We start from the raw sequence: 13972 nt of genomic DNA on the forward strand, positions 1-13972 counted from the left end.
TTGTACTTAGTATTAAAAATATTTTATTATATGTAGAGGATATTGGCCAAAATCATGGGAAGTACAAAGATATTTATAAGGGGAATAGGCATTTTCACCAGACAGTAATAATAATAATAAATATTAGAAAATAATAAATACTAAATGATCATAATAACAGAGAATTATCCAGAAAGTTTAAGATACTGACTTTTTAAGACCTTTTCATGACAAGTGTATTCTTTGGTTTAAATTGTCCAGCCAATTCGTTAAATAATGCAATTTGTTTTATAAATATGTTCATTGTTTACTATATAAGTACAGGGAACATAGAGTAAATAATGACCCATTCAATTTGAAGAAATCTTAGTAAAACACACATTTATTTTTATCCTAATTCTATATATTTAAGTTTTATAATGTTCTTCAACATAAATTATAGTTTAAGGTCTTGAAATGAGTCTAGACAAATCATTTGTCAAAATTCAACAATTAAAAGAATCTTCGTATTTTGATGCAATTGCACAAATCATTTTAATCTCTGCCTTTGAATAATTACATTTTTGTAATTTGAATTATAATTTTTAACAATTTCCTTTGAACATATAAAAATCAATTTAATTTAAATTTGTCAGTTTAACATCAAGTAAGTTGTTAATCAGAAACAAGTTTCTCATATTGATTTCTATTTTTTTCTACCTGAAATTCTCTCTCAAATACGTATGTGTTCATGAAATACTTAGATAATTTATGCAAGTTAGAAAATGGAAATTAGGTAACCAATATATATTATAAAATAATTTCATTTCCCAATACCTGAGTAATTCATTGAATTTTAGAGAATACCTAATTCCTACTATGTGAGTTCAGAGACAATCTTCATGAAGCTGTTCTCCAGTCAAGAATGGACTTACTCCTCAGTTGTCAGTTGCTTGAGATGGTACCACAGGAGCTGAGAGAAAACTTGGTGAGACAGTTCATGCACTCAGTAGCTTATTAATAAATCAATAGCCCTCTCCCCAATCACAGTAAATAATCCAGGGTAGATTTGCCTCTTAGGATCTTGAGATTTTTCTTCTCAAGCATACCCCTTTCATAAATGCCCAAACTCTTGAAATGGTCACCATTCGTTAGTTTACACCTTGTGTATCACATATGTCAAATATTTCCTGAGGCCATCTTTTAAAATTTTCCCCCTTGGAACTTGTGTTAAAAAATAACCTTTCTATCAAACTCCATTTATGTTTTAATTAATTGTTTTCTTTCACTTTTCAAACGCATATAATAACCAATCAAAAATAAGTGTGAAGTTCCTAATGTTACAACTAAATTATTATCAAAAGCAAAACAGCCCCAAAACCAAACTAACATTTTGTTGTTGTTGCTGAGACAGGGTCTTGCTCTGTCACCCAGGCTGGAGTGCAGTGGGGTGATCTCGACTCACAGCAACCTCTGACTCCCAGGCTCAAATCAAGCTATCATTCCACCCCAGCCTCCCAAGTAGCTGGCACTACAGGCATGTGCCACCACACCCAGCTATTTTTTTTATAGAGGCAGGGTTTCGCCATGTTGCCCAGGCTGGTGTTGAAATCCTGGACTCAAGCGATCCACCCTATCAGCCTCCCAAACTGCTGGGATTACAGGCCCAGCCTCAAATTAACATTTTAACTGACCTAGATTGGTCTCCATTACTTTGTTCAAGAATCTTCAGGGCCCAGAAAGTCCAAATTAAGAGGCATAGTTTTGGAGGCATTAGTAGTGAACATCACCTCCTACCCCTTACACTCATCTTTTCCACAGCTGTCAGAATATCATATTTACCATGAAACTCCTCTGCCAAAAATTTTTCAGTGGTTCACTGTTTCTTCCAGGAGAAAGACCAAGCTAATTAACATAGTTTACAAGGACAGTCCATCCCTCATCTTCCACCATTGTATGAGTTACATGCTCAAATGACTGTAAACTACTTGGCCTTCTGTTCTACACTTCATCTCCCAACATTCCCCCAAACACACATACGAGGGCCGTGTGTTTCCTGCCAGTCACACTCTTTCTCATAGCCCAACATTTACCTCAGGAATCTCTTTCAAACTTTTCAGCCTGTGGTCCCCTGACAACTCATGCGTGTGCCTGGAGTAATAATACATGCTATGCATGAAACCGTCTGCCCTTCTAGGTGCTTATCTCTTTGAAATGTGTGTCTATGTCTCAAGAACCTTGTATTTATGCCAATCCATCCAAGGCCTGGCACAAATTACAGAGGGCAGCATCGGAGATGGAATGTAGGCTGGAGATAGAGGCACTGATTGGAAACACAGAAGAGTATAAGGTTGAGTGCATCTACTTAACACTTTCTGAATTCATATTCCAGTGAATAAATGAACAGGGAGGGTCTTACTGGTTATAATTTATTTGAGCTATCTAAAAAAGAGTTTAGTGTCCCTTAGCTTCTGCTACATTCTTCCCTTACCTCATCGCACTGGAAATATCTAAAAGGTAGCATTTCTCCTACAGGACAGTAGAAAAATATCAGGTGTCCCTGCTTTATGATTTCTGCATACAGAATCCATAACTTTCAAAGCTCACGGCAATTAATGGAGGCTCCTAAGCTTCTTTTATATTCCAAGGATGCAGCAAAGTTTGGAAACGGTCCTCTTCCTGGAGCTCTGGAAAATGCCCTATCTTAATAAAGATAATTCTCAAGCCATTAGGAACCTCAGAGATCTAGAGCAACTCTACAAATAAGGAAACTTTTGCTTATTCATTTATTCTGTGGTGGAAAATGCCAGGAAGATGCCTGGTGCCGGAAGAAAAATGAGTCAGCTGGCTGCTCCTCAGGCATTCCCAGTCTAGTTAGAAATAATGACCTATAATAAGATGATTAGACATGTAAAACATTTACAGAACTTGGGCTACAGAGGTGAGTTGATTTTCCCAAGGTTACATGCACAGATAATGTTGGTTGATCTAAAGAGGAGAGTAAAAATGATATGTCATAATTTCTGCCCTTGGCATTTTTAAAAAATTAATAGATTTTAAAAGTTTTATAAGTTATAGAGTCATATAGATTCTTTAATTACTTTGTTGCTATCCCCTGATATTTTGCTTTTCTCCTGGTAGAATATTAAATAAATATTTACTGGAATATATCTAAAATTTTAGTTCAGTGCTGCTCCTCACGGATTCCTAATTCCTTTGAGGGAGTGTATGGTGTAATGATAAAAAGAATAGATTTTGGAGTGAGAGACACTTGATTCACAGCTCTGGTCTTTCATTTACAGAAAATACAATTTCAGATGAATGTATTGACCTTTCAAAGTCTCAGTTTCCTCATCTGTGAAATGAAAATGGCAGTGTGCATCCCAGAAAAGGCTTGAAGGGGGTTGAAATGAAAATGGCGGTGTGCATCCCAGAAAAGGCTTGAAGGGGGTTGAAATGAAAATGGCGGTGTGCATCCCAGAAAAGGCTTGAAGGGGGTTGAAATGAAAATGGCGGTGTGCATCCCAGAAAAGGCTTGAAGGGGGTTGAAATGAAAATGGCGGTGTGCATCCCAGAAAAGGCTTGAAGGGGGTTGAAATGAAAATGGCGGTGTGCATCCCAGAAAAGGCTTGAAGGGGGTTGAAATGAAAATGGCGGTGTGCATCCCAGAAAAGGCTTGAAGGGGGTTGAAATGAAAATGGCGGTGTGCATCCCAGAAAAGGCTTGAAGGGGGTTGAAATGAAAATGGCGGTGTGCATCCCAGAAAAGGCTTGAAGGGGGTTGAAATGAAAATGGCAGTGTGCATCCCAGAAAAGGCTTGAAGGGGGTTGAATAAGATACTGCATGTGATTCAATTAACATATAATTCGCACTCAATAGAATGAAAAAAAAAATCCTGCTATTTTGCCATGAAGAGCCTTTCAACCTTTATAGGCGAGCTTGTGAATCAAAAAGCATACTGCCAATAACATAGCCTTTCAAAACTGAACCCAGGGCTTATTCAGCTTATAAAGCAGAAATCCTGTGCTCACTCTGTTTCCTCAGCTGGCAGTGTTCTTTCACCTTTCACCTCTCAAAATCCCTATCGTTTTTCAAAGTTCATCTCAAATGCACTTCCACAAAGAAGGCTTCACTGAGGTCTCACAGAGAAGTCTCATTTTCTCTTTCTCTTTCTTCCCATAGTATTTTGCTTCTATTACTTCTAAATCATTTATTTTAATCACCCTGATTTAAAAATTGGCCGCATGTCCGTCTTCCCATTATATGATGACATCTGTGAGCACATGGGGAATGGTTAGCACAATTTTTGTGCATAGTAGGTTCTTTCAAATAACATCTGTACAATCAAACTAAACTGAATAGAAAATAAGGAACTGTATTATTTTTGTGACTTATCTGAATTTTGCAATCTTACACCATCATTTAAAATCAAACCTATAAGCAGATGTGATGATTAGGGTATTTGAGCACATTGAGGAATGTTATAATTCAAGAAACATTTAGAGGAAGTAATTTTATTGACTGAATAGCAAGATAAACTCATTTATTTTTAATTGAGGGGCAAAATTAATACTTCTTGAATGAACAAGTACTCAAGAAAATAACTAACACCTTGAATTGTATGAGGTTTGTATGTTATCACCATATTTTTTAAATAATGGCTAGTAAACACAGAAAATTAGAGCTTTATTCATTCATTCGTCTATTCTTTTTTTTTAAAAAAATTATTGAACCTTTATCAGGTCTTTAGAATTTGACAAATTACTAAGAATGACCTCCAAGAACTCCATATTGTTAAAACATGTAATGGTAACAATATTAGACTTGTTGATTAGTAAGTTTATGCCAACTTTTAATAAAAAGTTTACATATATATCGAACTTATTTTGTCCATACCGTATTGTAGTGTGGGAGCCTTTCGGGCAGAAAATGTAGAAACAAATTAAAATATAATTATAATTATAAAAATATATATACATGTATCTATAGATCCTCAAGATAGCTGAGCATTCTAACTTTAATATGTTGTAGTTAACTTGTCTTTGTCAACTTTGAATTTAACCAAAAAACAGAAAAGTTTGACCTTATTTTTAAAAATTATATAATTCTCTTTGATGAATGTACTGATCATTACTACTGACTGGAGAGGGAACAAAACCCAGGGTATATTTTTATTAGTCACATGTGTTTTTCAATTATTTAAAGAGGAAAGTAAAAAGATTTAAAAGATTATTGGCCCATTTTTACTTTCTCTTTTGTGGATGTTAATCAAAGATTTGACTAATTTATTCTTACCTTTAATAGTGTATGGTAGGTTTTTTTTTTATTTGAAAGCAGTTTTTATTATAATGAAGTTAAAATCAAATTTATTCACATTTTCTCATATTCAGTCATGAAGTTTTAGAAGCTACTCAGTTTAAAAATGAAATAGGAAGCCAGGCATGGTGGCTCACTCCTGTAATCCCAGCACTTCGGGAGGCCGAGGTAGGAGGATCACCTGAGATCAGAAGTTTGACACCATCGTGGCCAACATGGTGAAACCCCACCTCTACTAAAAGTACAAAAATTAGCCAGGCATGGTGTCAGGCACCCATAATCCCAGGTACTTGGGAGGCTGAGGCAGGAAAATTACTTGAACCTGGGAGACGGAGGTTGCAGCGAGCCAAGATCACACCATTGCACTCCAGCCTGGGCAACAGGAGTGAGATTCCGTCCCACTTAGATAACAATAAAAACATCAGCAACAAAAACTTGATATGCCCCACATTTTGTTTAAAGTTAAGCTTTTCTTCTCCTTCAACTTGTTAATGCTTAGGCAGAAGCCTGGACCAGAGAATGGGATGTGGTGGTCTTCTCTTCGCATTCCTGCTCCTCAGTGACACCCATCCTTTTTCTGTATTCACTGAGTGTATTATTTTGTTCTTTCCTAGGCTGCCAGACTCCTCCTCCTAATTGCAGCTTCCTCTCCTTCAGCCAGCAGGCTATAATTCCACCTCGCTTTTGCATCCAAAGGCATCACCCCAAACTCTTTTTGCAAAAGCAATCTTCCCCTGGCAGAAGTCTACTTGGGTTAGATTTTCTTTTCAAATTATTCCAGATCAACATTCCTACTATGAATTCCATATCCATCTTTCCAGACATATTCACTTTTGGTTCTCTATCAATCAGTAAAAGTGCTGTTATTTTTTTCGATGCAACACCCAGCCCCACTGCCATAACCTACTTCAGTCAACATTTGTCTGCCTTTTCCCCACTGTGCTCAAAGAGCTTCAAGGCACACATATCAAGCTATCCAAGCTAACTCCTTAAAGCTTCTCATACAAGACTGGAAGTGAGGTGAAGCATTTATCTCCCTGCCTCTGTGGGGAGGGGAAGGAATGTGCTTCAACATACAGCTTTTTACAAAGAAATCCTCCCAAGAAAACATTTTTTTATTAATCTTTTATTTTCATATCATGAGCATTGGACTAAGTTCACAGGCAGCTTATTGGTCATCTTTGCAAGATTTACACCAATGATCTTGCAGTTCACCTTGGAATTGGTTTGTTCTTGGCTTTGTTTGAGACAGAAAATGTTGTTATTCATATGTTGTTTTAAAAAAGTACAGTGCCATTATTGATTTTAACTTACTTGTTTGTAATATGTTATCATTGAATATGATGTTTGTTATATATTTTGGGCAGATAACTTTTGTTAATCAATACAATTTTTATTGAATAATAATTAAATTAAGTACCTATTTGTGCTAGAAATTCTTTTCAATGCTGGGGATATAATGGTAGGAACAAAAGGTCTCCCTTCTCACACAGTAGTGGGAGGAGGTGGGTAGGTTCTTAAATTTAAAAAGCACACATATAACTGTATATATAAATAAAAATCGTAATTTCAGAAGTTAATAAATGCTATGAAGTAAACAAAACGTGGTAATGTGGCAGAGTGACTGAGGTACGAAATTAGATTTTGGAGGAGAAAAACCTTCTCTAAAGGGGTAGAGTTTAAGCTGTACTTTAAAATGGAGTTAGTCGTGTGAGGAGCAGGGAAGAGAACATCCCAGTCAGACAAAGTAGCACACCGGAAGTCATAAGGTGGGAATATGTGTGCATGTCTAAGAAACAGAAAGGACAGTGTTGCCAGAAGACTTCCAGGAAGGCAGAGAGTGGCAGATGCATTCAAATAGCAGGGCATGTGGGCCACAGTAAAGAGTCTGGTTTTTTTATTTATAAAGCAATTGAAATAAATCAGAGGATTTTAAGCAGAAATGCTTATGACTTCATATGTGTAAACTGAAGTGGTCACAGACAAGCCTTTGATATATAGTCCCCCTAGTTATCAGGCTACTGAGAAAGCCAGAGCAAGAAATGTCAGTGGCTCATACAGGTTCTTAGTAGTAGAGATGGAAAGAACTTATATAAAATGTAAGTGGGGGAATAGAAGGGCATCCTGCTGGATAAAATGCTTCAATGGTTGATCTTCTGGCTCTGGACACTCACTAATATTTCTCTTAGTTTTTGGCTACCCAGTCATCCTATCTTTTCCACACAAACTCCTGTATTCAATGTCTTTTTGAGAGACAGTGACTCCTGTTATTGGTCTGGCCAAGAAGTGAATTGGAGAATATGCAGAGGATTCCACAACCACTCCCTGCTATCATACTCCAAATAGCTGTGCTGTGGGCTTTCTGGACTCACTTCTACTTCTAGAATGGGCTGTTTATGGGCCTGGTCTTTTCTTGGTGTTGAATCTACCTTTTGTGTTAATTTTCTGTGAGCATTTTTGATAAAGATTTCTTTGTTCAATTTAAGATCACTTGCTCTCTGTCTTCCCAGGATTCTTTGTTGTTTCTGAGTACATTGGTACTCTCATTTGCATTTTTTTCTTGAAATTTCAAGGTATTTGGGAGTGAGAGAATTTGTACCTCTAACACAACCTCCCCCATCCCCCTCACACACACATTCTAGATATGGCTTGTATTCTGTCAGTTTATCATAGAGTGATTTTCCTTATTACAACCCATTTAAACCCAATCAAATCTTTTAACTATAGTTTTAATGCAGTGTCTACTAGTTTTGAAAAGATTTCAGATTTGATACATTATAACTGAATCTTCTTCAAGTATTGAAAATATTCTTTAAAGCCTTTATAAGTGCACCAAGCTTATGCAATTATAGTCAATAAAATAGTTTTTTATTTCTTAAATTTCTAGTTTCTTTCTCATCAAAATGCAAATTAGTACAATCAAATATGCTTCTGTTTGCTGAGTATTTATAAGAAATACTGGATTTACTAAATCTGCACTAAATGTCTAATAATTAAAAGGTAAAATTGCAAGAACTTAATTTTTTAAAATGCAATCCATTATTATATATTCAGATTATAAAATTTAAATTATTTTATGACTTTATGTTTTTTCATTACTCTTATGTGTTTTAAAATATATGCATCTTCCTGTGTGCTCTTTGATTTTTTGATGGGAATGTGCCATTCTCCCTTAAGGCTTTGGTCTTTGGAGTTGAACAGACATGAATTTGAACCCTTGAAGTGTTACTCTGTTATCTGTGGTAAAGTATTAACCTTTCTGATGCTTTTTTTTCCCCACCATACAATTGAGATCATGCCTGTTGAATGAGATTCTTCAGATTTGTTATATAACATATGTAAAGCTCCTTTCACAATACCTGATTCCCAATGAACGTTAGTTACCATTGTCTCGTTACTGACGCCACATTGGCTTTCCATTTTGCAATTATCATTTATTAGTTGTGTAATCACACATAGGCAACTTTAACTTTTTGAAAGCATATACTTTTAGGTTAATTAAATGAAAGAATGGACATGGAAGTAGTTTAAAAACAATAAAGCATTAATAAATACAAAGTGGGAAAAACACAACTAGAGTGACACTGTGTTAACTTAGGTCATTATAAAAATATATCTCCATTACATTGTTACAGAATAAAGTGAAGGATACAGAAAAAGAGAACAATTATGTGATACAACTACACAGCACTGAGGCTAAAAAGAGACAATCATTATAGACAGTCCAGATATGAAAACATAGACTTTTGTCTATTCCAGATTTTCTACTGGAGTTCTTTACTGTATATTATACTCACTTTCTACTATCAATATTAGCTTGTCTGTGCAAACTGTTTATTGCTATAGATTCTCTTTCCTTCATCTTTTTACTAAACCTTCCAGGCAAAAATGCCTGACTAGTATTTTTCTTAACTAAAGTTTTCTTTTCCTGGCTGTCAGTCTCAAATGGGTACAATTCTAAATAAGTCAACTTTCTCCAAATATTGGGGTAATGAACAAAAATACTTTATTAGAAATTGTAATGTTTTAGTACCACCTATCATCTGCAAACTGTGTCCAACTGGCTTTAGAGAGCCCCTAAGCTGACTGTAAACAATGTGAAAATAAATGGAATCTAGTTAATCTGGATTCTATGAAGAGTTGGGTGAGACAGGTTAAATGAACCATGGCTTGTTTAAAATTATTATTGCAGCTTTGTTCCTCTCTCATTTTAATTATTTAACATTATCAGTTACCTGATTAAGATTTAGTTTCCCTACCATTAATAAATAAAATCAATAGGCATTGATGGTAAGTGTCAACCTGTTGTAGTGTTCACAACCTAGTACAGCTCTGATTACTTCAGGAATATGTGTGGGGAAATCGATTTAGTTACCTGTTCCTTAGTAACTGCCTTTGCATGTCACATTTCCATATCTTTAATTTCCTCATACCTGACTGCTTCCTGATGTAAATTGGGCAGGTATGGAAGTGACATGAATGACTTGGCTATTATATGTTTATTTTCCTCCGTATGTAAAAGTAATGTGGTTGACCTTACCATATTAGGTGACAGATTTGGTTAAACCAGATGGAGATACCTCTCTGATCCTCTGTTATGACTGACTAAAAAATAATTCTTATTGTAAAATTGGAAAAGCATGTTCAAGTAGCAGTAGAATGATCTTTCATAGGGAAAAGTCAACACACAAATCAAACGTGTGACCCTGATCTCATTATCATCATAATCTAACCATACAAGACAGCAATCAGACTATGTATACCACACAGACAAAATGGAATAACTGTATAACTTGGGAAAGCAATAAGAGTGATTAAAATCTCAAGCTCTATAATAACTGCTTTAAATTCAAATTCTTCACTCCTTGGCTTATGCAAGTTATTTCATCTTTCTAGAAGTTTCAGTCACCTCATCTATAAAATAAGGATAATAACAGTACCTACCTAATAGGCTTTTGAAAAGAATAAATGAGGCCATTTATGTGAGGTTGTTCTCTCAGTGCCTGGAATATAATAGGTAAGTGTTAGCTTTACTAGTTTATATTACAATCATGAAACAGTATTTTGAATGCCCAAAGTAGCAACCATATGGATTTGGTGAGTGACTCATTGTGAATAAGTAGTAGGTTCTATAAGTGAACATTGAAATGACTACTTTTTTGTTTGTTTTATCTTGTTTTTAATTGATATATAGTAATTGTATACCTTTATGGGTTACAGGGTGATATTTCAATACATTTATACATTATGTAATGATCAAATCAGGATAATAGGCATATCCATCACCTCAAATATGTTTTATTTCTTTGTAGTGAGAACATTCAAAAACCTTTTAGCTATTTTGAAATATGCAATACATTATTATTAACAATAGTCAGCCTACTGTGCAATAGAAGACCAGAATGTAAGAATGTATTCTGTCTATCTATCTGTCTATCTATCTATCTATCTATCTATCTATCTATCTTACTGTGCAATAGAAGACCAGAAAGTATTCTATCTATCTATCTGTCTATCTATCTATCTCATTTTTAGAAATCCATTCATCCCTTGATGGTCACTTAGGTTGATTTCATATCTTGCTTGTTGTGAATAGTGCTAGAATAAACATGGGAGTGCAGATATATCCTTGAAATGCCAATTTCAGGAAATGACTGCTTTTGAAAAGTTTTCTGTTCTTTTCCTAACTCCATGCTGGTCTGAAAAGGCTCATACAAATTTCCCAAGTATCTATTCCATTCATTAAAAAATCTAGCATGTTTATAACTGATAATGATAATAATCATTGTATTAAACAATCAATACTTCACTATATAAATGTGATTCACTTTTGTTGTAGTATATTCCTTAAATACTATGCATTCATCAAATTCACTTTTCACTTGAAGTGTTAAAGTTCATCCTTAGTACCTGCAAGGTCATTCCCGACAAATTGACTGAGGTTGTTAAGGTACAATTTAAGATAACACACAATTTCTTTAGTGTCTGTTTCTAAAAAAAAAAATACCTGTTTTTCATTGTGTATAATTATATACTTACATTGACAAACATGAATGTCTTGTTCATGGCAGCTACTTTATCTTTGCTGGCTTTGGAGACCTCTTTTTTAGTTGAAATTTATAAATTAACCAAATGAAGTACCTCAGTATTTCTACCATTGTTAATTTTTTAAAGGAAAATACTAGAGTCTCGAATAATTTACAGCAGAATTTATTAGGCGATGGTTTTAGGAAATAGAAATGAATTTTTTATATGTGCCAATGTTTCCATCTTGTTACAGATGGCTCTTGCTGGCAGAAGATAAGGGCAGAGGAAAACCAATAAACTTGCCAGATTTTCCCTAAAAATAAATGAAGAATTTAGTATATTGCTCTTAAAAATGAATTTTTGCCATTATTATATACTAATATCTGCTTCTCTTTGTTTTTCTGCTTTAAAATTGTTACACAAAGATGATATTAAACCTTCATAATTTTTATGAAAGCAAAATGTAGCTATTGAATGGATTTTGGCTCTCAGTCTTTTCTTTCTTAACAATAAAGTTAATGCTCCAAAAATGCATGAAAATTTATTTTTAACTGACAGTTGATTTTTTTCAGTGAGTAAATTAAATCATTTCATCTTCTTCGAATATAGAAACAAATGTAGAATTCTGGATTACATATTGTAAAAAATAATATGAGTAATTAATTGATATGACAAAAGGTTGTGATATCATTTAACTAATTTACAGTGGTAAAATTTTTCTTACAGAGCAAACGTAAATACAAAGTTATTCAATTTAATTGGGATATCTAATGTATTCCTGGTATAATAAACAAGATAAGTGATACAGAACCATATTTAATATTTTATTCATTAAAATATGAAATACTTCAAAGAATAAGAACATTCCTAAAGTTAGAGTTCATTGTGCTTAATGTGTTTTATATACGAATCTGTAGAAATAAATAGTTGCATTGCAGAAAAGGTGGTATTTTGATAAGCTAAACAACCTTGAGATTGAATATCTGATTAACTAGATATTAGCCCAAAATTTTATTTTATTTTGACACTTTTAAATAATATTTCTAGGAAATAATATTTGATTTTTCTTAGTGAGCATACAGTATTGAACATAGACTGCATTTTTTGTTTTATATTTATTTTCCTCTTATATTAGATGTCTTAAATCCCTCAGGACCAACATTCTGAATATCAATTATTTTTATATCAGATGATAACTGTGAATATATGAGTGGAAAATATTTGGCTGAATCATTAGAAAATATGGAGATTAAGTGGAGGGTTACTTTTTTATTCAAGTCATTTTTCTTCGTGGTTTTTACTCTCCCCGTATTTATTTAACAAAATTTTAGAGTCCTATAATATGTCAAATCCTGCACCACAACCTCAGATATAAAGATAAAGTTGGCATGGTCTTTTTCATTGGATATTTAAAGTCTATTGGAGAAATTGGACAAGCATCAAATCAACTGAAAGCAGTGGGACAGAGACCTAGTGTTAATATGGTTTGAACTAACTACTATGGAACATAGGCTAAACCTAGATATTACCAAAAAATAAGAAAATCAAACTGTGTTTCAGATAAGTGGATTTTTGAGGAGAGTTGTCAGCTACAAATCTGACAGTATAAGTCCCATGCACTGGGTAACAGGCCTTAAAGATGAGTGGCAGAATATGGCGTAAAATAATAAAAAATGTTTTACTAGTTTCCCCTCATCAACTGCTATTTTTGCAAGATTATGTAAAATGTTCATAAATTGACTTTTCATTTTACAACTTCCTTTATCCCTTTTTTCCAATTCTGTCAGTTGTCTTTTGCCAGAAAGTGTTATCCATTTACCTACAAGGTCTGTGAGTCAGAGAATTAAAATACATGAATAAAATTTCCAAATTGCATGCATAAAAAGGTATACATTTTCTAGATGGCTGCCCATGGAATATATAATTTGTTCTTTGAAACGTCCATATTTAAACTTACAGTTGACACTTTATCCTTAATTCATGCTGCAATGCTTCTCACTTCCATACATAATAATGTGAATTAAAGATTGTATTAATCTACAGTTGCTACTGCTGTCACTTGGTTCATATATTTAATGATGATGCATATGTTTCTCTCTGTATGATATATAAATATATGCATACATGTATCTGCATATGGTCAGCGTACATGTATATGCTCAGTGGAGTCATAAATGTGTTAAAAATGTTCATTATGTTCAAAATATGAATCTCAAATAAGACTCAATAGTTTATTGGCTGAAATAATTGCTATGACAAGTGCAAATAACTGGAAGACTTTAAAGTTTCAAATGATGTTTCATGCACACACTTAAATTGACCATCTATACCTTCAATGCCACATGTGCTAGCAACCAAGACAATAACATGCATTTTGCTAATCCAACCATAATGTTATTCTGAGCAGTTACTTCATTGACGAGGTAAAACTCCAATTCATTTATTCCAGTAGAGTATTATAACTAGAGAAATTAAATATTTATTCTAAAAGTCAGTAGAGATGTGTGCACAAATAAAGTTGTTTGTAGAGCAAGCAGTAATCCAAGAGAAGCAGACATTTAAAGATGTGCCCAGAGTATTTACTTGGTTTGTTATATGTTAAACAGCAAGTTAAAAATTCTGATCACATATTTTAATGATGAAAATAACATATGTTGACATGGTTTTTAAA

At 34.0% G+C, this 13972-nt stretch overlaps 1 protein-coding gene across 8 annotated transcripts in view; it reads left to right on the top strand.

Annotated features, from left to right (window-relative positions):
- The window catches only part of NLGN1 (neuroligin 1), an 886466-nt gene that overhangs the window by 363227 nt on the left and 509267 nt on the right, over positions 1 to 13972 (top strand). The window lies entirely within an intron of this gene.

This window comes from Pongo abelii, chromosome 2 (genome assembly GCF_028885655.2).
Source record: "Pongo abelii isolate AG06213 chromosome 2, NHGRI_mPonAbe1-v2.0_pri, whole genome shotgun sequence".
Taxonomy (NCBI): Eukaryota; Metazoa; Chordata; class Mammalia; order Primates; family Hominidae; genus Pongo; species Pongo abelii.